The following is a 25395-nucleotide window of genomic DNA, read 5'->3' as shown; positions in this document are numbered from 1 at the left end:
AAAGCGAAAAATGGATAAAGAAGTTGTGGTACTTACGTACAATGCAATATCACTCAGCAATGAAATCTATGTCATCAGGCCCGTAGCAGCATAATGAGTGGATTCAGGTACGATGATTCTAAGTGAAATAAGTCACACAGAAAAAGAAACATCATAAGATATCACTACTACACGGAATGTAAACTTGGCTACACAGGAACTGAATTACAAAACAGAACAGGGTGTCAAATGTAGAAAACCAACTTATGCTTGCTTAAGGGGAAAGGTGAGTTGGCGTGCTGCATAAAACCAGAGATTGAAATTAGCACAGATACCCTTCCATAAGCCAAATATGTAATAGACAAGAGCTACTCCTTGCTCAACGAAGTGGACTCAACAACCCACATTAAACGCCTAAGAATATACCTGACTAGTAAGAATCTTAAAACCTAAGGATTTATATGTCTCCGAAAGAGAATCAAGCGTGTGTACAGCGGCATAAACGCAGCAGTGATAGGATTGGTGAGGTTCGGTGAGCAAATGCAGACCCTTTGAAGTCATATTGCATGGTACCCATTCCATGGGTCTCAACTCTCCATGTTTAAGGGATTCTTCCTTCAGCTAAAACATGCATGTGGAACCCAGAGTACGATCCACTGTGTGATCGGGAAACGTGTTCAAATGTGTCTCAGTTTTCGTCCCCTGGTACTCGGGTGCAACATTCCAGATGCTTTACTAACACTCTCCCCACTTGGAGAGTCAGTGCCTTTAACCTCCTGTTTGGCCCAGTTTGCAATTTCTGTGAAAAATGAACAGGAATAGGGAGAACCAATGAGAGACTAGCTGGAGGCGTCTGGACGGGCAAATTTAACTCTCATTTCCCACCAGGAAGAGGAATTAACCAAAGGCTCAGCGTGCCATGCCGGAACCACACTAGGGCCAGAAGCAATCCTGCGGTGTTGCAGCCAGCTCACAAGAAAGCGAGTTGAAGAAAGGAGCTCAGGGGCACTGTAATTCACAAACCTGCAGTTATAAATGACAGCTATCGTCCAAAAATATATTGAAGTAAGGCTGCCAAGAGGACTTGAAAGCGGGGCAGAATTGCAGAAAACCGATTTCAGGAGGTACACTGGAATTGCATGTAAAGCATAGGAAAAGAGGCAGAACGTCCACAATGATGCACTTGGCCAAAAAGGGCGTATGCGTTTTTTCCTGAATATATACAGGAAAAAACGCATACGCCCTTTTTGGCCAAACAAGCAAGCTTGCAAATGAAATCTGCACTACAATGAAGTCTCACAGCCCCCCCGGTCAAAAGGGCCATCTGAAAAAAGTGTAAAATCCAGAAAGGCAGGAAAGGCCATGGAGAAATGGGAGCCTTGTTATGCTGATGGGTTGGATGTAAATTGCCAGCAGCCACTCTGGAGAAGTGTATGGTGTTTCCTGAAACATCCAAAAAACAAAGCAACAGAGCCTAGGGCACTTCCACTTATGGTCCTATAGCTTAGGGAAATTAAAATCAAAAGACACAGCCACCCCAAAGTTTGGGACGGCTCTGTTTACAAGAACCTCGTTTACGGTACAAGTTCAATATCACAGAAAGCGAAAAATGGATAAAGAAGTTGTGGTACTTACGTACAATGCAATATCACTCAGCAACGAAATCTATGTCATCAGGCCCGTAGAAGCATAATGAGTGGATTCAGGTACGATGATTCTAAGTGAAATAAGTCACACAGAAAAAGAAACATCATAAGATATCACTACTACACGGAATGTAAACTTGGCTACACAGGAACTGAATTACAAAACAGAACAGTGTCTCAGATGTAGAAAACCAACTTATGCTTGCTTAAGGGGAAAGGTGAGTTGGGGTGCAGCATAAAACCACACATTGAAATTAGCACAGATACCGTTCCATAAGCCAAATATGTAATAGACAAGAGCTACTCCTTGCTCAACCAAGTGGACTCAACACCCCATATTAAACGCCTAAGAATATACCTGACTAGTAAGAATCTTAAAACCTATGGATTTATATGTCTCCGAAAGAGAATCAAGCATGTGTACAGCAGCATAAACGCAGCAGTGATAGGATTGGTGAGGTTCGGTGAGCAAATGCAGACCCTTTGTAGTCATATTGCATGGTACCTATTCCATGGGTCTCAACTCTCCAGGTTTAAGAGATTCTTCCTTCAGCTAAAACATGCATGTGGAACCCAGAGTATGATCCACCGTGTGATCGGGAAACGTGTTCAAATGTGTCTCAGTTTTCGTCCCCTGGTACTCGGGTGCAACATTCCAGACGCTTTACTAACACTCTCCCCACTTGGAGACTCAGTGCCTTTAACCTCCTGTTTGGCCCAGTTTGCAATTTCTCTGGAAAATGAACAGGAATAGGGAGAACCAATGAGAGACCAGCTGGAGGTGTCTGGACGGGCAAATTTAACTCTCATTTCCCACTAGGAAGAGGAATTAACCAAAGGCTCATCATGCCATGCCGTAACCAAACTAGGGCCTGAAGCAATCCTGCGGTGTTGCGGCCAGCTCACAAGAAAGCGAGTTGAAGAAAGGAGCTCAGGGGCACTGTAATTCACAAACCTGCAGAGTTATAAATGACAGCTATCTTCCAAAAATATATTGAAGTAAGGCTGCCAAGAGGACTTGAAAGCGGGGCAGAATTGCAGGAAACCGATTTCAGGAGGGAGACTGGAATTGCATGTAAAGCATAGGAAAAGAGGCACAATGTCCACAATGATGCACTTGGCCAAAAAGGGCGTATGCGTTTTTTCCTGAATATATTCAGGAAAAAACGCATACGCCCTTTTTGGCCAACCAAGCAAGCTTGCAAAGGAAATCTGCACTACAATGAAGTCTCACTGCCCCCCGGTCAAAAGGGCCATCTGAAAAAAGTGTAAAATCCAGAAAGGCAGGACAGGCCATGGAGAACTGGGAGCCTTGTTATGCTGATGGGCGGGATGTAAATTGCCAACAGCCACTCTGGAGAAGTGTATGGTGTTTCCTGAAACATCTAAAAAACAAGCAACAGAGCCTAGGGCACATCCACTTATGGTCCTATAGCTTAGGGAAATTAAAATCAAAAAGACACAGCCACCCCAAAGTTTGGGACGGCTCTGTTTACAAGAATCTTGTTTACGGTACAAGTTCAATATCACAAAACCGAAAAATGGATAAAGAAGTTGTGGTACTTACGTACAATGCAATATCACTCAGCAATGAAATCTATGTCATCAGGCCCGTAGCAGCATAATGAGGGGATTCAGGTACGATGATTCTAAGTGAAATAAGTCACACAGAAAAAGAAACATCATAATATATCACTAATACACGGAATGTAAACTTGGCTACACAGGAACTGAATTACAAAACAGAACAGGGTGTCAAATGTAGAAAACCAACTTATGCTTGCTTAAGGGGAAAGGTGAGTTGGGGTGCTGCATAAAACCAGAGATTGAAATTAGCACAGATACCATTCCATAAGCCAAATATGTAATAGACAAGAGCTACTCCTTGCTCAACGAAGTGGACTCAACACCCCATATTAAACGCTTAACAATATACCTGACTAGTAAGAATCTTAAAACCTATGGATTTATATATCTCCGAAAGAGAATCAAGCGTGTGTACAGCGGCATAAACGCAGCAGTGATAGGATTGGTGATTCGGTGAGCAAATGCAGACCCTTTGAAGTCATATTGCATGGTACCCATTCCATGGGTCTCAACTCTCCATGTTTAAGGGATTCTTCCTTCAGCTAAAACATGCATGTGGAACCCAGAGTACGATCCACCGTGTGATCGGAAAACGTGTTCAAATATGTCTCAGTTTTCGTCCCCTGGTACTCGGATGCAACACTCCAGACGCTTTACTAACACTCTCCCCACTTGGAGAGCCAGTGCCTTTAACCTCCTGTTTGGCCCAGTTTGCAATTTCTGTGGAAAATGAACAGGAATAGGGAGAACCAATGAGAGACTAGCTGGAGGCGTCTGGACGGGCAAATTTAACTCTCATTTCCCACCAGGAAGAGGAATTAACCAAAGGCTCAGCGTGCCATGCCGGAACCACACTAGGCCCTGAAGCAATCCTGCGGTGTTGCGGCCAGCTCACAAGAAAGCGAGTTGAAGAAAGGAGCTCAGGGGCACTGTAATTCACAAACCTGCAGAGTTATAAATGACAGCTATCGTCCAAAAATATATTGAAGGAAGGCTGCCAAGAGGACTTGAAAGCGGGGCAGAATTGCAGGAAACCGATTTCAGGAGGTATACTGGAATTGCATGTAAAGCATAGGAAAAGAGGCAGAACGTCCACAATGATGCACTTGGCCAAAAAGGGCGTATGCGTTTTTTCCAGGAAAAAACGCATACGCCCTTTTTGGCCAAGCAAGCAAGCTTGCAAAGGAACTCTGCACTACAATGAAGTCTCGCTGCCCCCCGGTCAAAAGGGCCATATGAAAAAAGTGTAAAATCCAGAAAGGCAGGACAGGCCATGGAGAACTGGGAGCCTTGTTATGCTGATGGGCGGGATGTAAATTGCCAACAGCCACTCTGGAGAAGTGTATGCTGTTTCATGAAACATCTAAAAAACTAAGCAACAGAGCCTAGGGCACTTCCACTTATGGTCCTATAGCTTAGGGAAATTAAAATCAAACAGACACAGCCACCCCAAAGTTTGGGACGGGTCTGTTTACAAGAACCTCGTTTACGGTACAAGTTCAATATCACAGAAAGCGAAAAATGTATAAAGAAGTTGTGGTACTTACGTACAATGCAATATCACTCAGCAATGAAATCTATGTCATCAGGCCCGTAGCAGCATAATGAGTGGATTCAGGTATGATGATTCTAAGTGAAATAAGTCACACAGAAAAAGAAACACCATAAGATATCACTACTACACGGAAGGTAAACTTGGCTACACAAGAACTGAATTACAAAACAGAACCGGGTCTCAAATGTAGAAAACCAACTTATGCTTGCTTAAGAGGAAAGGTGAGTTGGGGTGCTGCATGAAACCAGAGATTGAAATTAGCACAGATACCGTTCCATAAGCCAAATATGTAATAGACAAGAGCTACTCCTTGCTCAACGAAGTGGACTCAACACCCCATATTAAACGCCTAAGAATATACCTGACTAGTAAGAATATTAAAACCTACCGATTTATATGTCTCCGAAAGAGAATCAAGCGTGTGTACGGCGGCATAAACGCAGCAGTGATAGGATTGGTGAAGTTCGGTGAGCAAATGCAGACCCTTTGAAGTCATATTGCATGGTACCCATTCCATGGGTCTCAACTCTCCAGGTTTAAGGGATTCTTCCTTCAGCTAAAACATGCATGTGGAACCCAGAGTATGATCCACCGTGTGATCGGGAAACGTGTTCAAATGTGTCTCAGTTTTCGTACCGTGGAACTCGGGTGCAACATTCCAGATGCTTTACTAACACTCTCCCCACTTGGAGAGTCAGTGCCTTTAACCTCCTGTTTGGCCCAGTTTGCAATTTCTGTGGAAAATGAACAGGAATAGGGAGAACCAAAGAGAGACTAGGTGGAGGTGTCTGGACGGGCAAATTAAACTCTCATTTCCCACCAGGAAGAGGAATTAACCAAAGGCTCAGCGTGCCGTGCCGGAACCACACTAGGGCCTGAAGCAATCCTGAGGTGTTGCGGGCAGCTCACAAGAAAGCGAGTTGAAGAAAGGAGCTCAGGGGCACTGTAATTCACAAACCTGCAGAGTTATAAATGACAGCTATCGTCCAAAAATATATTGAAGTAAGGCTGCCAAGAGGACTTGAAAGCGGGGCAGAATTGCAGGAAACCGATTTCAGGAGGTAGACGGGAATTGCATGTAAAGCATAGGAACACAGGCACAATGTCCACAATGATGCACTTGGCCAAAAAGGGCGTATGCGTTTTTTCCTGAATATATTCAGGAAAAAACGCATACGCCCTTTTTGGTCAACCAAGCAAGCTTGCAAAGGAAATCTGCACTACAATGAAGTCTCACTGCCCCCCGGTCAAAAGGGCCATCTGAAAAAAGTGTAAAATCCAGAAAGGCAGGACAGGCCATGGAGAACTGGGAGCCTTGTTATGCTGGTGGGCGGGATGTAAATTGCCAACAGCCACTCTGGAGAAGTGTATGGTGTTTCTTGAAACATCTAAAAAACAAAGCAACAGAGCCTAGGGCACTTCCACTTATGGTCCTATAGCTTAGGAATATTAAAATCAAAAAGACACAGCCACCCCAAAGTTTGGGCCGGCTCTGTTTACAAGAACCTCGTTTACGGTACAAGATCAATATCACAGAAAGCGAAAAATGGATAAAGAAGTTGTGGTACTTACGTACAATGCAATATCACTCAGCAATGAAATCTATGTCATCAGGCCCGTAGCAGCATAATGAGTGGATGCAGGTACGATGATTCTAAGAGAAATAAGTCACACAGAAAAAGAAACATCATAAGGTATCACTACTACACGGAATGTAAACTTGGCTACACAGGAACTGAATTACAAAACAGAACAGGGTCTCAAATGTAGAAAACCAACTTATGCTTGCTTAAGGGGAAAGGTGAGTTGGGGTGCTGCATAAAACCAGAGATTGAAATTAGCACAGATACCGTTCCATAAGCCAAATATGTAATAGACAAGAGCTACTCCTTGCTCAACGCAGTGGACTCAACACCCCATATTAAATGCCTAAGAATATACCTGACTAGAAATAATCTTAAAACCTACGGATTTATTTGTCTCCGAAAGAGAATCAAGCGTGTCTCCGGCGGCATAAACGCAGCAGTGATAGGATTGGTGAGGTTCGGTGAGCAAATGCAGACCCTTTGAAGTCATACTGAATGGTACCCATTCCATGGGTCTCAACTCTCCAGGTTTAAGGGATTCTTCCTTCAGCTGAAACATGCATGTGGAACCCAGAGTATGATCCACCGTGTGATCGGGAAACGTGTTCAAATGTGTCTCAGTTTTCGTCCCCTGGTACTTGGGTGCAACACTCCAGACGCTTTACTAACACTCTCCCCACTTGGAGAGTGAGTGCCTTTAACCTCCTGTTTGGCCCAGTTTGCAATTTCTGTGGAAAATGTACAGGAATAGTGAGAACCAATGAGAAACTAGCTGGAGGTGTCTGGACGGGCAAATTTAACTCTCATTTCCGACCAGAAAGAGGAATTAACCAAAGGCTCAGCATGCCGTGCCGGAACCACACTAGGGCCTGAAGCAATCCTGCGGTGTTGCGGCCAGCTCCCAAGAAAGGGAGTTGAAGAAAGGAGCTCAGGGGCACTGTAATTCACAAACCTGCAGAGTTATAAATGACAGCTATCTTCCAAAAATATATTGAAGTAAGGCTGCCAAGAGGACTTGAAAGCGGGGCAGAATTGCAGGAAATCGATTTCAGGAGGTACACTGGAATTGAATGTAAAGCATAGAAAAGAGGCAGAACGTCCACAATGATGCACTTGGCCGAAAAGGGCGTATGCGTTTTTTCCTGAATATATTCAGGAAAAAACGCATACGCCCTTTTTGTCCAACCAAGCAAGCTTGCAAAGGATATCTGCACTACAATGAAGTCTCACTGCCCCCCGGTCAAAAGGGCCATCTGAAAAAAGTGTAAAATCCAGAAAGGCAGGACAGGCCATGGAGAACTGGGAGCCTTGTTATGCTGATGGGCGGGATGTAAATTGCCAACAGCCACTCTGGAGAAGTGTATGGTGTTTCCTGAAACATCTAAAAAACAAGCAACAGAGCCTAGGGCACATCCACTTATGGTCCTATAGCTTAGGGAAATTAAAATCAAAAAGACACAGCCACCCCAAAGTTTGGGACGGCTCTGTTTACAAGAATCTTGTTTACGGTACAAGTTCAATATCACAAAACCGAAAAATGGATAAAGAAGTTGTGGTACTTACGTACAATGCAATATCACTCAGCAATGAAATCTATGTCATCAGGCCCGTAGCAGCATAATGAGGGGATTCAGGTACGATGATTCTAAGTGAAATAAGTCACACAGAAAAAGAAACATCATAATATATCACTAATACACGGAATGTAAACTTGGCTACACAGGAACTGAATTACAAAACAGAACAGGGTGTCAAATGTAGAAAACCAACTTATGCTTGCTTAAGGGGAAAGGTGAGTTGGGGTGCTGCATAAAACCAGAGATTGAAATTAGCACAGATACCATTCCATAAGCCAAATATGTAATAGACAAGAGCTACTCCTTGCTCAACGAAGTGGACTCAACACCCCATATTAAACGCTTAACAATATACCTGACTAGTAAGAATCTTAAAACCTATGGATTTATATATCTCCGAAAGAGAATCAAGCGTGTGTACAGCGGCATAAACGCAGCAGTGATAGGATTGGTGATTCGGTGAGCAAATGCAGACCCTTTGAAGTCATATTGCATGGTACCCATTCCATGGGTCTCAACTCTCCATGTTTAAGGGATTCTTCCTTCAGCTAAAACATGCATGTGGAACCCAGAGTACGATCCACCGTGTGATCGGAAAACGTGTTCAAATATGTCTCAGTTTTCGTCCCCTGGTACTCGGATGCAACACTCCAGACGCTTTACTAACACTCTCCCCACTTGGAGAGCCAGTGCCTTTAACCTCCTGTTTGGCCCAGTTTGCAATTTCTGTGGAAAATGAACAGGAATAGGGAGAACCAATGAGAGACTAGCTGGAGGCGTCTGGACGGGCAAATTTAACTCTCATTTCCCACCAGGAAGAGGAATTAACCAAAGGCTCAGCGTGCCATGCCGGAACCACACTAGGCCCTGAAGCAATCCTGCGGTGTTGCGGCCAGCTCACAAGAAAGCGAGTTGAAGAAAGGAGCTCAGGGGCACTGTAATTCACAAACCTGCAGAGTTATAAATGACAGCTATCGTCCAAAAATATATTGAAGGAAGGCTGCCAAGAGGACTTGAAAGCGGGGCAGAATTGCAGGAAACCGATTTCAGGAGGTATACTGGAATTGCATGTAAAGCATAGGAAAAGAGGCAGAACGTCCACAATGATGCACTTGGCCAAAAAGGGCGTATGCGTTTTTTCCAGGAAAAAACGCATACGCCCTTTTTGGCCAAGCAAGCAAGCTTGCAAAGGAACTCTGCACTACAATGAAGTCTCGCTGCCCCCCGGTCAAAAGGGCCATATGAAAAAAGTGTAAAATCCAGAAAGGCAGGACAGGCCATGGAGAACTGGGAGCCTTGTTATGCTGATGGGCGGGATGTAAATTGCCAACAGCCACTCTGGAGAAGTGTATGCTGTTTCATGAAACATCTAAAAAACTAAGCAACAGAGCCTAGGGCACTTCCACTTATGGTCCTATAGCTTAGGGAAATTAAAATCAAACAGACACAGCCACCCCAAAGTTTGGGACGGGTCTGTTTACAAGAACCTCGTTTACGGTACAAGTTCAATATCACAGAAAGCGAAAAATGTATAAAGAAGTTGTGGTACTTACGTACAATGCAATATCACTCAGCAATGAAATCTATGTCATCAGGCCCGTAGCAGCATAATGAGTGGATTCAGGTATGATGATTCTAAGTGAAATAAGTCACACAGAAAAAGAAACACCATAAGATATCACTACTACACGGAAGGTAAACTTGGCTACACAAGAACTGAATTACAAAACAGAACCGGGTCTCAAATGTAGAAAACCAACTTATGCTTGCTTAAGAGGAAAGGTGAGTTGGGGTGCTGCATGAAACCAGAGATTGAAATTAGCACAGATACCGTTCCATAAGCCAAATATGTAATAGACAAGAGCTACTCCTTGCTCAACGAAGTGGACTCAACACCCCATATTAAACGCCTAAGAATATACCTGACTAGTAAGAATATTAAAACCTACCGATTTATATGTCTCCGAAAGAGAATCAAGCGTGTGTACGGCGGCATAAACGCAGCAGTGATAGGATTGGTGAAGTTCGGTGAGCAAATGCAGACCCTTTGAAGTCATATTGCATGGTACCCATTCCATGGGTCTCAACTCTCCAGGTTTAAGGGATTCTTCCTTCAGCTAAAACATGCATGTGGAACCCAGAGTATGATCCACCGTGTGATCGGGAAACGTGTTCAAATGTGTCTCAGTTTTCGTACCGTGGAACTCGGGTGCAACATTCCAGATGCTTTACTAACACTCTCCCCACTTGGAGAGTCAGTGCCTTTAACCTCCTGTTTGGCCCAGTTTGCAATTTCTGTGGAAAATGAACAGGAATAGGGAGAACCAAAGAGAGACTAGGTGGAGGTGTCTGGACGGGCAAATTAAACTCTCATTTCCCACCAGGAAGAGGAATTAACCAAAGGCTCAGCGTGCCGTGCCGGAACCACACTAGGGCCTGAAGCAATCCTGAGGTGTTGCGGGCAGCTCACAAGAAAGCGAGTTGAAGAAAGGAGCTCAGGGGCACTGTAATTCACAAACCTGCAGAGTTATAAATGACAGCTATCGTCCAAAAATATATTGAAGTAAGGCTGCCAAGAGGACTTGAAAGCGGGGCAGAATTGCAGGAAACCGATTTCAGGAGGTAGACGGGAATTGCATGTAAAGCATAGGAACACAGGCACAATGTCCACAATGATGCACTTGGCCAAAAAGGGCGTATGCGTTTTTTCCTGAATATATTCAGGAAAAAACGCATACGCCCTTTTTGGTCAACCAAGCAAGCTTGCAAAGGAAATCTGCACTACAATGAAGTCTCACTGCCCCCCGGTCAAAAGGGCCATCTGAAAAAAGTGTAAAATCCAGAAAGGCAGGACAGGCCATGGAGAACTGGGAGCCTTGTTATGCTGGTGGGCGGGATGTAAATTGCCAACAGCCACTCTGGAGAAGTGTATGGTGTTTCTTGAAACATCTAAAAAACAAAGCAACAGAGCCTAGGGCACTTCCACTTATGGTCCTATAGCTTAGGAATATTAAAATCAAAAAGACACAGCCACCCCAAAGTTTGGGCCGGCTCTGTTTACAAGAACCTCGTTTACGGTACAAGATCAATATCACAGAAAGCGAAAAATGGATAAAGAAGTTGTGGTACTTACGTACAATGCAATATCACTCAGCAATGAAATCTATGTCATCAGGCCCGTAGCAGCATAATGAGTGGATGCAGGTACGATGATTCTAAGAGAAATAAGTCACACAGAAAAAGAAACATCATAAGGTATCACTACTACACGGAATGTAAACTTGGCTACACAGGAACTGAATTACAAAACAGAACAGGGTCTCAAATGTAGAAAACCAACTTATGCTTGCTTAAGGGGAAAGGTGAGTTGGGGTGCTGCATAAAACCAGAGATTGAAATTAGCACAGATACCGTTCCATAAGCCAAATATGTAATAGACAAGAGCTACTCCTTGCTCAACGCAGTGGACTCAACACCCCATATTAAATGCCTAAGAATATACCTGACTAGAAATAATCTTAAAACCTACGGATTTATTTGTCTCCGAAAGAGAATCAAGCGTGTCTCCGGCGGCATAAACGCAGCAGTGATAGGATTGGTGAGGTTCGGTGAGCAAATGCAGACCCTTTGAAGTCATACTGAATGGTACCCATTCCATGGGTCTCAACTCTCCAGGTTTAAGGGATTCTTCCTTCAGCTGAAACATGCATGTGGAACCCAGAGTATGATCCACCGTGTGATCGGGAAACGTGTTCAAATGTGTCTCAGTTTTCGTCCCCTGGTACTTGGGTGCAACACTCCAGACGCTTTACTAACACTCTCCCCACTTGGAGAGTGAGTGCCTTTAACCTCCTGTTTGGCCCAGTTTGCAATTTCTGTGGAAAATGTACAGGAATAGTGAGAACCAATGAGAAACTAGCTGGAGGTGTCTGGACGGGCAAATTTAACTCTCATTTCCGACCAGAAAGAGGAATTAACCAAAGGCTCAGCATGCCGTGCCGGAACCACACTAGGGCCTGAAGCAATCCTGCGGTGTTGCGGCCAGCTCCCAAGAAAGGGAGTTGAAGAAAGGAGCTCAGGGGCACTGTAATTCACAAACCTGCAGAGTTATAAATGACAGCTATCTTCCAAAAATATATTGAAGTAAGGCTGCCAAGAGGACTTGAAAGCGGGGCAGAATTGCAGGAAATCGATTTCAGGAGGTACACTGGAATTGAATGTAAAGCATAGAAAAGAGGCAGAACGTCCACAATGATGCACTTGGCCGAAAAGGGCGTATGCGTTTTTTCCTGAATATATTCAGGAAAAAACGCATACGCCCTTTTTGTCCAACCAAGCAAGCTTGCAAAGGATATCTGCACTACAATGAAGTCTCACTGCCCCCCGGTCAAAAGGGCCATCTGAAAAAAGTGTAAAATCCAGAAAGGCAGGACAGGCCATGGAGAACTGGGAGCCTTGTTATGCTGATGGGCGGGATGTAAATTGCCAACAGCCACTCTGGAGTAGTGTATGGTGTTTCCTGAAACATCTAAAAAACAAGTAACAGAGCCTAGGGCACTTCCACTTATGGTCCTATAGCTTAGGGAAATTAAAATCAAAAAGACACAGCCACCCCGAAGTTTGGGACGGCTCTGTTTAAAAGAACCTCATTTACGGTACAAGTTCAATATCACAGAAAGCGAAAAATGGATAAAGAAGTTGTGGTACTTACGTACAATGCAATATCACTCAGCAATGAAATCTATGTCATCAGGCCCGTAGCAGCATAATGAGTGGATTCAGGTACGATGATTCTAAGTGAAATAAGTCACACAGAAAAAGAAACATCATAAGATATCACTACTACACGGAATGTAAACTTGGCTACACAGGAACTGAATTACTAAACAGAACAGAGTGTCAAATGTAGAAAACCAATTTATGCTTGCTTAAGGGGAAAGGTGAGTTGGTGTGCTGCATACAACAAGAGATTGAAATTAGCACAGATACCGTTCCATAAGCCAAATATGTAATAGACAAGAGCTACTCCTTGCTCAACGAAGTGGACTCAAAACCCCATATTAAACGCCTAACAATATACCTGACTAGTAAGAATCTTAAAACCTATGGATTTATATGTCTCCGAAAGAGAATCAGGCGTGTGTACAGCGGCATAAACGCAGCAGCGATAGGATTGGTGAGGTTCGGTGAGCAAATGCAGACCATTTGAAGTCATATTGCATGGTATCCATTCCATGGGTCTCAACTCTCCAGGTTTAAGGGATTCTTCCTTCAGCTAAAAGATGCATGTGGAACCCAGAGTATGATCCACCGTGTGATCGGGAAACGTGTTCAAATGTGTCTCAGTTTTCGTCCCCTGGTACTCGGGTGCAACATTCCAGACGCTTTACTAACACTCTCCCCACTTGGAGAGTGAGTGCCTTTAACCTCCTGTTTGGCCCAGTTTGCAAATTCTGTGGAAAATGAACAGGAATAGGGAGAATCAATGAGAGACTAGGTGGAGGTGTCTGAACGGGCAAATTTAACTCTCATTTCCCACCAGGAAGAGGAATTAACCAAAGGCTCAACATGCCATTCCGGAACCAAACTAGGGCCTGAAGCAATCCTGCGGTGTTGCGGCCAGCTCACAAGAAAGCGAGTTGAAGAAAGGAGCTCAGGGGCACTGTAATTCACAAACCTGCAGAGTTATAAATGACAGCTATCTTCCAAAAATATATTGAAGTAAGGCTGCCAAGAGGAGTTGAAAGCGGGGCAGAATTGCAGGAAACCGATTTCAGGAGGTAGACAGGAATTGCATGTAAAGCATAGGAAAAGAGGCACAATGTCCACAATGATGCACTTGGCCTAAAAGGGCGTATGCGTTTTTTCCTGAATATATTCAGGAAAAAACGCATACGCCCTTCTTGGCCTACCAAGCAAGCTTGCAAAGGAAATCTGCACTACAATGAAGTCTCACTGCCCCCCGGTCAAAAGGGCTATCTGAAAAAAGTGTAAAATCCAGAAAGGCAGGACAGGCCAAGGAGAACTAGGAGCCTTGTTATGCTGATGGGTGGGATGTAAATTGCCAGCAGCCACTCTGGAGAAGTGTATGGTGTTTCCTGAAACATCCAAAAAACAAAGCAACAGAGCCTAGGGCACTTCCACTTATGGTCCTATAGCTTAGGGAAATTAAAATCAAAAAGACACAGCCACCCCAAAGTTTGGGACGGCTCTGTTTACAAGAAACTCGTTTACGGTACAAGTTCAATATCACAGAAAGCGAAAAATGGATAAAGAAGTTGTGGTACTTACGTACAATGCAATATCACTCAGCAATGAAATCTATGTCATCAGGCCCGTAGCAGCATAATGAGTGGATTCAGGTACGATGATTCTAAGTGAAATAAGTCACACAGAAAAAGAAACATCATAAGATATCACTACTACACGGAATGTAAACTTGGCTACACAGGAACTGAATTACAAAACAGAACAGGGTGTCAAATGTAGAAAACCAACTTATGCTTGCTTAAGGGGAAAGGTGAGTTGGGGTGCTGCATAAAACCAGAGATTGAAATTAGCACAGTTACCATTCCATAAGCCAAATATGTAATAGACAAGAGCTACTCCTTGCTCAACGAAGTGGACTCAACACCCCATATTAAACGCCTAAGAATATACCTGACTAGTAAGAATCTTAAAACCTAAGGATTTATATGTCTCCGAAAGAGAATCAAGCGTGTGTACAGCGGCATAAACGCAGCAGTGATAGGATTGGTGAGGTTCGGTGAGCAAATGCAGACCCTTTGAAGTCATATTGCATGGTACCCATTCCATGGGTCTCAACTCTCCATGTTTAAAGGATTCTTCCTTCAGCTAAAACATGCATGTGGAACCCAGAGTACGATCCACTGTGTGATCGGGAAACGTGTTCAAATGTGTCTCAGTTTTCGTCCCCTGGTACTCGGGTGCAACATTCCAGACGCTTTACTAACACTCTCCCCACTTGGAGAGTCAGTGCCTTTAACCTCCTGTTTGGCCCAGTTTGCAATTTCTGTGGAAAATGAACAGGAATAGGGAGAACCAATGAGAGACTAGCTGGAGGCGTCTGGACGGGCAAATTTAACTCTCATTTCCCACCAGGAAGAGGAATTAACCAAAGGATCAGCGTGCCATGCCGGAACCACACTAGGGCCTGAAGCAATCCTGTGGTGTTTCGGCCAGCTCACAAGAAAGCGAGTCGAAGAAAGGAGCTCAGGGGCACTGTAATTCACAAACCTGCAGTTATAAATGACAGCTATCGTCCAAAAATATATTGAAGGAAGGCTGCCAAGAGGACTTGAAAGCGGGGCAGAATTGCAGGAAACCGATTTCAGGAGGTACACTGGAATTGCATGTAAAGCATAGGAAAAGAGGCAGAACGTCCACAATGATGCACTTGGCCAAAAAGGGCGTATGCGTTTTTTCCTGAATATATACAGGAGAAAACGCATACGCCATTTTTGGCCAAACAAGCAAGCTTGCAAAGGAAATCTGCACTACAATGAAGTCTCACTGCCCCCCGGTCAAAAGGGCTATTTGAAAAAAGTGTAAAATCCAGAAAGGCAGGACAGGCCATGGAGAAATGGGAGCCTTGTTATGCTGATGGGTGGGATGTAAATTGCCAGCAGCCACTCTGGAGAAGTGTATGGTGTTTCCTGAAATATCCAAAAAACAAAGCAACAGAGCCTAGGGCACTTCCACATATGGTCCTATAGCTTAGGGAAATTAAAATCAAAAAGACACAGCCACCCCAAAGTTTGGGCCGGCTGTGTTTACAAGAACCTCGTTTTCTGTACAAGTTCAATATCACAGAAAGCGAAAAATGGATAAAGAAGTTGTGGTACTTACGTACAATGCAATATGACTCAGCAATGAAATCTATGTCATCAGGCCCGTAGAAGCATAATGAGTGGATTCAGGTACGATAATTCTAAGTGAAATAAGTCACACAGAAAAAGAAACATCATAAGATATCACTACTACACGGAATGTAAACTTGGCTACACAGGAACTGAATTACAAAACAGAACAGGGTCTCAAATGTAGAAAACCAACTTACACTTGGTTAAGGGGAAAGGTGAGTTGGGGTGCTGCATGAAACCAGAGATTGAAATTAGCACAGATACCGCTCCATAAGCCAAATATGTAATAGACAACAGCTACACCTTGCTCAACGAAGTGGACTCAACACCCCATATTAAACGCCTAAGAATATACCTGACTAGAAATAATCTTAAAACCTACGGATTTATATGTCTCCGAAAGAGAATCAAGCGTGTGTACAGCGGCATAAACGCAGCAGTAATAGGATTGGTGAGGTTCGGTGAGCATATGCAGACCCTTTGAAGTCATATTGCATGGTACCCATTCCATGGGTCTCAACTCTCCATGTTTAAGGGATTCTTCCTTCAGCTAAAACATGCATGTGGAACCCAGAGTACAATCCACTGTGTGATCGGGAAACGTGTTCAAATGTGTCTCAGTTTTCGTCCCCTGGTACTCGGGTGCAACATTCCAGATGCTTTACTAACACTCTCCCCAATTGGAGAGTCAGTGCCTTTAACCTCCTGTTTGGCCCAGTTTGCAATTTCTGTGGAAAATGAACAGGAATAGGGAGAACCAATGAGAGACTAGCTGGAGGCGTCTGGACGGGCAAATTTAACTCTCATTTCCCACTAGGAAGAGGAATTAACCAAAGGCTCATCATGCCATGCCGTAACCAAACTAGGGCCTGAAGCAATCCTGCGGTGTTGCGGCCAGCTCAAAAGAAAGCGAGTTGAAGAAAGGAGCTCAGGGGCACTGTAATTCACAAACCTGCAGAGTTATAAATGACAGCTATCTTCCAAAAATATATTGAAGTGAGGCTGCCAAGAGGAGTTGAAAGCGGGACAGAATTGCAGGAAACCGATTTCAGGAGGTAGACAGGAATTGCATGTAAAGCATAGGAAAAGAGGCAGAACGTCCACAATAATCCACTTGGCCAAAAAGGGCGTATGCGTTTTTTCCTGAATATATTCAGGAAAAAACGCATACGCCCTTTTTGGCCAACCAAGCAAGCTTGCAAAGAAATCTGCACTACAATGAACTCTCACTGCCCACTGGTCCAAAGGGCCATCTGAAAAAAGTGTAAAATCCAGAAAGGCAGGACAGGCCATGGAGAAATGGGAGCCTTGTTATGCTGATGGGCGGGATGTAAATTGCCAACAGCCACTCTGGAGAAGTGTATGGTGTTTCCTGAAACATCAAACAAACAAAGCAACAGAGCCTAGGGCACTTCCACTTATGGTCCTATAGCTTAGGGAAATGAAAATCAAAAAGACACAGCCACCCCAAAGTTTGGGCCGGCTCTGTTTACAAGAACCTCGTTTACGGTACAAGTTCAATATCACAGAAAGCGAAAAATGGATAAAGAATTTGTGGTACTTACGTACAATGCAATATCACTCAGCAATGAAATCTATGTCATCAGGCCCGTAGCAGCATAGTGAGTGGATTCAGGTACGATGATTCTAAGTGAAATAAATCACACAGAAAAAGAAACATCATAAGATATCACTACTACACGGAATGTAAACTTGGCTACACAGGACCTGAATTACAAAACAGAACAGGGTCTCAAATGTAGAAAACCAACTTATGCTTGCTTAAGGGGAAAGGTGAGTTGGGGTTCGGCATAAAACCAGAGATTGAAATTAGCACAGATACCGTTCCATAAGCCAAATATGTAATAGACAAGAGCTACTCCTTGCTCAACGAAGTGGACCCAACACCCCATATTACACGCCAAAGAATATACCTGACTAGTAAGAATCTTAAAACCTATGGATTTATATGTCTCCGAAAGAGAATCAAGCGTGTGTACAGTGGCATAAACGCAGCAGTGATAGGATTGGTGAGGTTCGGTGAGCAAATGCAGACCCTTTGTAGTCATATTGCATGGTACCCATTCCATGGGTCACAACTCTCCATGTTTAAGGGATTCTTCCTTCAGCTAAAACATGCATGTGGAACCCAGAGTACGATCCACCGTGTGATCGGAAAACTTATTCAAATGTGTCTCAGTTTTCGTCCCCTGGTACTCGGGTGCAACATTCCAGACGCTTTACTAACACTCTCTCCACTTGGAGAGTCAGTGCCTTTAACCTCCTGTTTGGCCCAGTTTGCAATCTCTGTGGAAAATGAACAGGAATAGGGAGAACCAATGAGAGACTAGGTGGAGGTGTCTGGACGGGCAAATTTAACTCTCATTTCCCACCAGGAAGAGGAATTAACCAAAGGCTCAGCATGCCATGAAAGAACCAAAGTAGGGCCTGAAGCAATCCTGCGGTGTTGCGGCCAGCTCACAAGAAAGCGAGTTGAAGAAAGGAGCTCAGGGGCACTGTAATTCACAAACCTGCAGAGTTATAAATGACAGCTATCTTCCAAAAATATATTGAAGGAAGGCTGCCAAGAGGAGTTGAATGCGGGGCAGAATTGCAGGAAACTGATTTCAGGAGGTAGACTGGAATTGCATGTAAAGCATAGGAAAAGAGGCAGAACGTCCACAATGATGCACTTGGCCAAAAAGGGTGTATGCGTTTTTTCCTGAATATATTCAGGAAAAAACGCATACGCCCTTTTTGGCCAACCAAGCAAGCTTGCAAAGGAAATCTGCACTACAATGAAGTCTCACTGCCCCCCGGTCAAAAGGGCCATCTGAAAAAAGTGTAAAATCCAGAAAGGCAGGACAGGCCAAGGAGAACTGGGAGCCTTGTTATGCTGATGGGCGGGATGTAAATTGCCAGCAGCCACTCTGGAGAAGTGTATGGTGTTTCCTGAAACATCTAAAAAACAAAGCAACAGAGCCTAGGGCACTTCCACTTATGGTCCTATAGCTTAGGGAAATTAAAATCAAAAAGACACAGCCACCCCAAAGTTTGGGCCGGCTCTGTTTACAAGAACCTCGTTTACGGTACAAGTTCAATATCACAGAAAGTGAAAAATGGATAAAGAAGTTGTGGTAATTACGTACAATGCAATATCACTCAGCAATGAAATCTATGTCATCAGGCCCGTAGCAGCATAATGAGTGGATTCAGGTACGATGATTCTAAGTGAAATAAGTCACACAGAAAAAGAAACATCATAAGATATCACTACTACACGGAATGTAAACTTGGCTACACAGGAACTCAAATACAAAACAGAACAGGGTGTCAAATGTAGAAAACCAACTTATGCTTGCTTAAGGGGAAAGGTGAGTTAGGATGCTGCATAAAACCAGAGATTGAAATTAGCACAGATACCGTTACATAAGCCAAATATGTAATAGACAAGAGCTACTCCTTGCTCAACGAAGTGGACTCAACACCCTACATTAAACGCCTAAGAATATACCTGACTAGTAATAATCTTAAAACCTAAGGATTTATATGTCTCCGAAAGAGACTCAAGCGTGTGTACAGCGGCATAAACGCAGCAGTGATAGGATTGGTGAGGTTCGGTGAGCAAATGCAGACCCTTTGAAGTCATATTGCATGGTACCTCTTCCATGGGTCTCAACTCTCCATGTTTAAGGGATTCTTCCTTCAGCTAAAACATGCATGTGGAACCCAGAGTACGATCCACTGTGTGATCGGGAAACGTGTTCAAATGTGTCTCAGTTTTCGTCCCCTGGTACTCGGGTGCAACATTCCAGATGCTTTACTAACACTCTCCCCACTTGGAGAGTCAGTGCCTTTAACCTCCTGTTTGGCCCAGTTTGCAATTTCTGTGCAAAATGAACAGGAATAGGGAGAACCAATGAGAGACTAGCTGGAGGCGTCTGGACGGGCAAATTTAACTCTCATTTCCCACCAGGAAGAGGAATTAACCAAAGGCTCAGCGTGCCATGCCGGAACCACACTAGGGCCAGAAGCAATCCTGCGGTGTTGCGGCCAGCTCACAAGAAAGCGAGTCGAAGAAAGGAGCTCAGGGGCACTGTAATTCACAAACCTGCAGAGTTATAAATGACAGCTATCGTCCAAAAATATATTGAAGTAAGGCTGCCAAGAGGAGTTGAAAGCGGGGCAGAATTGCAGGAAACCGATTTCAGGAGGTAGACTGGAATTGCATGTAAAGCATAGGAAAAGAGGCAGAACGTCCACAATGATGCACTTGGCCAAAAAGGGCGTATGCGTTTTTTCCTGAATATATTCAGGAAAAAACGCATACGCCCTTCTTGGCCAACCAAGTAAGCTTGCAAAGGAAATCTGCACTACAATGAAGTCTCACTGCCACCCGGTCAAAAGGGCCATCTGAAAAAAGTGTAAAATCCAGAAAAGGCAGGACAGGCCATGGAGAAATGGGAGCCTTGTTATGCTGATGGGCGGGATGTAAATTGCCAGCAGCCACTCTGGAGAACTGTATGGTGTTTCCTGAAACATCCAAAAAACAAAGCAACAGAGCCTAGGGCACTTCCACTTATGGTCCTATAGCTTAGGGAAATTAAAATCAAAAAGACACAGCCACCCCAAAGTTTGGGCCGGCTCTGTTTACAAGAACCTCGTTTACGGTACAAGTTCAATATCACAGAAAGTGAAAAATGGATAAAGAAGTTGTGGTAATTACGTACAATGCAATATCACTCAGCAATGAAATCTATGTCATCAGGCCCGTAGCAGCATAATGAGTGGATTCAGGTACGATGATTCTAAGTGAAATAAGTCACACAGAAAAAGAAACATCATAAGATATCACTACTACACGGAATGTAAACTTGGCTACACAGGAACTGAATTACAAAACAGAATAGTGTCTCAGATGTAGAAAACCAACTTATGCTTGCTTAAGGGGAAAGGTGAGTTGGGGTGCAGCATAAAACCACACATTGAAATTAGCACAGATACCGTTCCATAAGCCAAATATGTAATAGACAAGAGCTACTCCTTGCTCAACGAAGTGGACTCAACACCCCATATTAAACGCCTAAGAATATACCTGACTAGTAAGAATCTTAAAACCTATGGATTTATATGTCTCTGAAAGAGAATCAAGCATGTGTACAGCGGCATAAACGCAGCAGTGATAGGATTGGTGAGGTTCGGTGAGCAAATGCAGACCCTTTGTAGTCATATTGCGTGGTACCCATTCCATGGGTCTCAACTCTCCAGGTTTAAGAGATTCTTCCTTCAGCTAAAACATGCATGTGGAACCCAGAGTATGATCCACCGTGTGATCGGGAAACGTGTTCAAATGTGTCTCAGTTTTCGTCCCCTGGTACTCGGGTGCAACATTCCAGACACTTTACTAACACTCTCCCCACTTGGAGAGTCAGTGCCTTTAACCTCCTGTTTGGCCCAGTTTGCAATTTCTGTGGAAGATGAACAGGAATAGGGAGAACCAATGAGAGACTAGGTGGAGGTGTCCGGACGCGCAAATTTAACTCTAATTTCCCATCAGGAAGAGGAATTAACCAAAGGCTCAGCGTGCCATGCCGGAACCACACTAGGGCCAGAAGCAATCCTGCGGTGTTGCGGCCAGCTCACAAGAAAGCGAGTTGAAGAAAGGAGCTCAGGGGCACTGTAATTCACAAACCTGCAGAGTTATAATTGATAGCTATCGTCCAAAAATATATTGAAGTAAGGCTGCCAAGAGGACTTGAAAGCGGGGCAGAATTGCAGGAAACTGATTTCAGGAGGTAGACAGGAATTGCATGTAACGCATAGGAAAAGAGGCAGAATGTCCACAATGATGCTCTTGGCCAAAAAGGGCGTATGCGTTTTTTCCTGAATATATTCAGGAAAAAACGCATACGCCCTTTTTGGCCAAACAAGCAAGCTTGCAAAGGAAATCTGCACTACAATGAAGTCTCACTGCCACCCGGTCAAAAGGGCCATCTGAAAAATGTGTAAAATCCAGAAAGGCAGGACAGGCCATGGAGAACTGGGAGCCTTGTTATGCTGATGATCGGGATGTGAATTGCCAGCAGCCACTCTGGAGAAGTGTATGGTGTTTCCTGAAACATCCAAAAAACAAAGCAACAGAGCCTAGGGCACTTCCACTTATGGTCCTATAGCTTAGGGAAATTAAAATCAAAAGACACAGCCACCCCAAAGTTTGGGACGGCTCTGTTTACAAGAACCTCGTTTACGGTACAAGTTCAATATCACAGAAAGCGAAAAATGGATAAAGAAGTTGTGGTACTTACGTACAATGCAATATCACTCAGCAATGAAATCTATGTCATCAGGCCCGTAGCAGCATAGTGAGTGGATTCAGGTACGAGTATTCTAAGTGAAATAAGTCACACAGAAAAAGAAACATCATAAGATATCCCTAATACACGGAATGTAAACTTGGCTACACAGGAACTGAATTACAAAACAGAACAGGGTCTCAAATGTAGAAAACCAACTTATGCTTGCTTAAGGGGAAAGGTGAGTTGGGGTGCTGCATGAAACCAGAGATTGAAATTAGCACAGATACCGTTCCATAAGCCAAATATGTAATAGACAAGAGCTACTCCTTGCTCAACGAAGTGGACTCAACACCCCATATTAAACGCCTAAGAATATAACTGACTAGTAAGAATCTTAAAACCTTTGGATTTATATGTCTCCGAAAGAGAATCAAGCGTCTGTACAGCAGCATAAACGCAGCAGTGATAGGATTCGTGAGGTTCGGTGAGCAAATGCAGATCCTTTGAAGTCATATTGCATGGTACCCATTCCATGGGTCTCAACTCTCCAGGTTTAAGGGATTCTTCCTTCAGCTAAAACATGCATGTGGAACGGAGTGTATGATCCACCGTGTGATCGGGAAACGTGTTCAAATGTGTCTCAGTTTTCGTCCCCTGGTACTCGGGTGCAACATTCCAGACGCTTTACTAACACTCTCCCCACTTGGAGAGTCAGTGCCTTTAACCTCCTGTTTGGCCCAGTTTGCAATTTCTTCGGAATATGAACAGGAATAAGGAGAAGCAATGGGAGACTATCTGTAGGTGTCTGGACGGGCAAATTTAACTCTCATTTCCCACCAGGAAGATAAATGAACCAAAGGCTCCGCGTGCCATGCTGGAACTAGATTAGGGCCTGAGGAGATCCTGCGGTGTTGCGGCCAGCTCACAAGAAAGCGAGTTGAAGAAAGGAGCTCAGGGGCACTGTAATTCAGAAACCTGCGGAGTTATAAATGACAGCTATCATCCAAAATTATACTGAAGTAAGGCTGCGAAGAGGACTTGAATGCGGGGCAGAATTGCTGGAAACTGATTTCAGAACGTACACGGGAGTAGCTCTTAAAGCATAGGAAAAGAGACAGAACTTGGAAAATTATGCACTTGGCAAAAAAGGGCATATGTGTTTTATCCAGAGCTCTCATACCTGAGGGGAGGAGATTCCCAGCAGGCTCCAACTGCCACCTGAGGGCTCACATTGCCAAGGCAACGTGAGCATGCCAGGCAGGAGTTACCTCACAGCAGAGGTCCCACCTCACAGAAGGGTGAGAAACCCAGCCAACATCAGACTCTCACCAGAGGGCCCACATCACCAAGGGGATGGGAACCAGGCAGGAGTGTCTTCACATCAGTGGGGCCACATCATCAAAAGCTGAGGTACTCAGCACATGTGTCCTCAAACCAGAGGACCCACATCACCAAGGACCTCGGAGTGAGGCAGGCAGGAGTAGCCTCACAACACTGGGCCCATAGAATAAAGAAGTGAGGAATCCAGCAGTTGGAACCTCCCAGCAGGCGGCCCAGAGCACCGAGGCCATGGGATCCAGGCCACAGTGAACTCACAGAAGAGGGCCCATGTCATGAAACTGAGCAACCCAGCCATTGGGACCTCAGAGCAGGAGGCCCACATCCCTATGGGGATGGAATTCTGGTAGGAGTGTCCTCGCACCACTGAGAACGTATCAGAAAATTTTGGGCGACCAGCAGTTAGGGCCTGACGCCAGAGGACCCTCATCACCAAGGGAAGGAGGCTCCCAGCAGGCTCCAACTGCCACCAGAGGGCTGACGTCGCCAAGGCGATGTGTGCCAACCAGGCACGAATGACCTCACAGCAGAGGGCCCACCTCAGAGAAGTGTGACGAACCCAGTCAGGATCAGACTCGCACCAGAGGGCCCACATCACCAAATGGATTGGAACCAGGCAGGAGTGTCCTCACATGAGTAGGGCCACATCATCTAAAGGTGAGGAACCCAGAACATGTGGCTTCAAACCATAGGACACCCATCACCAAGGGGCTGGGAGTGAGGCAGGCAGGAGGAGCCTCATAACAGAGGGCCCAAAAATAAGAAAGGTGAGGAATCCAGCAGTTGGAACCTCCCAGCAGGCGGCCCAGAGCACAGAGGCTAGAGGATCCAGGCCAGAGTGAACTAACACCAGACAGCCCACATCATGAAACTGTGAGCAACCCAGACATTGGGACCTCAGAGCAGAAGGCCCACATCCCCATGGTGATGGGAACATGACAGGAGTGTCCTGGCATCACTGGGCTCACATCAGAAAACGTGGGGTGCTCAGAAGTTAGGGCCTGACGCTAGAGGGCACTCATCACCGAGAGGAGGAGGCTCCCAGCAGGCTCCAGCTGCCACCAGAGGGCCAACGTCGCCAAGGTGATGTGTGCCAGCCTGGCAGGAGTGACCTCACAGCAGAGGGCCCACCTCACAGAAGGGTGAGGAACACAGCCAGGATCAGACTCTCACCAGAGGGCCCACATCACCAAGGGGATGGGAACCAGGCAGGAGTGTCCCCACACCAGTGGGACAACATCATCGAAAGGTGAGGATCCCAGCACATGTGTCCTCAAACCAGAGGAACCACATCACCAAGGGGTTCGGAATGAGGCTGGCAGGACTGGCCTCACAACACAGGGTCCATAGAATATAAAAGTTGAGGAATCCAGCAGTTGGAACCTCCCAGCAAGTGGCCCAGAGCACCGAGGCTATGGGATCCAGGCCGCAGTGAACTCACAGCAGAGGGGCCCACATCATGAACCTGTGAGCAGCCCAGCTGTTGGGACCTCAGAACAGAAGGCCCACATCCCCATTGGGATGGGAACCTGGCAGGAGTGGCTTTGCACCACTTAGCACATATCAGAAAATGTTAGGAGCCCAGCAGTTAGGGCCTGATGCCAGGGGGCCCTCATAACTGAGGGGAGGAGACTCCCAGCAGGTTCCAACTGCCAACAGAGGGCCCACGTCTACAAAGTGGCATGCGCCAGCCAGGCAGTAGTGACCTCACAGCAGAGGGCCTATCTCACAGAAGGGTGAGGAACCGAGGCAGGATGAGACTCTCACCAGAGGGCCCACAACACCAAGGGGATGGGAACCAGTCAGGACTGTCCTCCCACCAGTGGGGCCACATCATCGAAAGGTGAGGAACCCAGCACATGTGGCCTCATATCAGAGGACATACATCACAAAGGGGATGGGAGTGAGGCAGGTAGGAGTAGCCTAAAAACAGAGGGCCCAAAGAATA

The sequence above is a fragment of the Leucopleurus acutus genome (genome assembly GCF_964270905.1).
Source record: "Leucopleurus acutus genome assembly, chromosome: 1".
NCBI classification, from domain to species: Eukaryota; Metazoa; Chordata; class Mammalia; order Artiodactyla; family Delphinidae; genus Leucopleurus; species Leucopleurus acutus.
Note: the sequence above shows the minus strand (reverse complement) of the source record.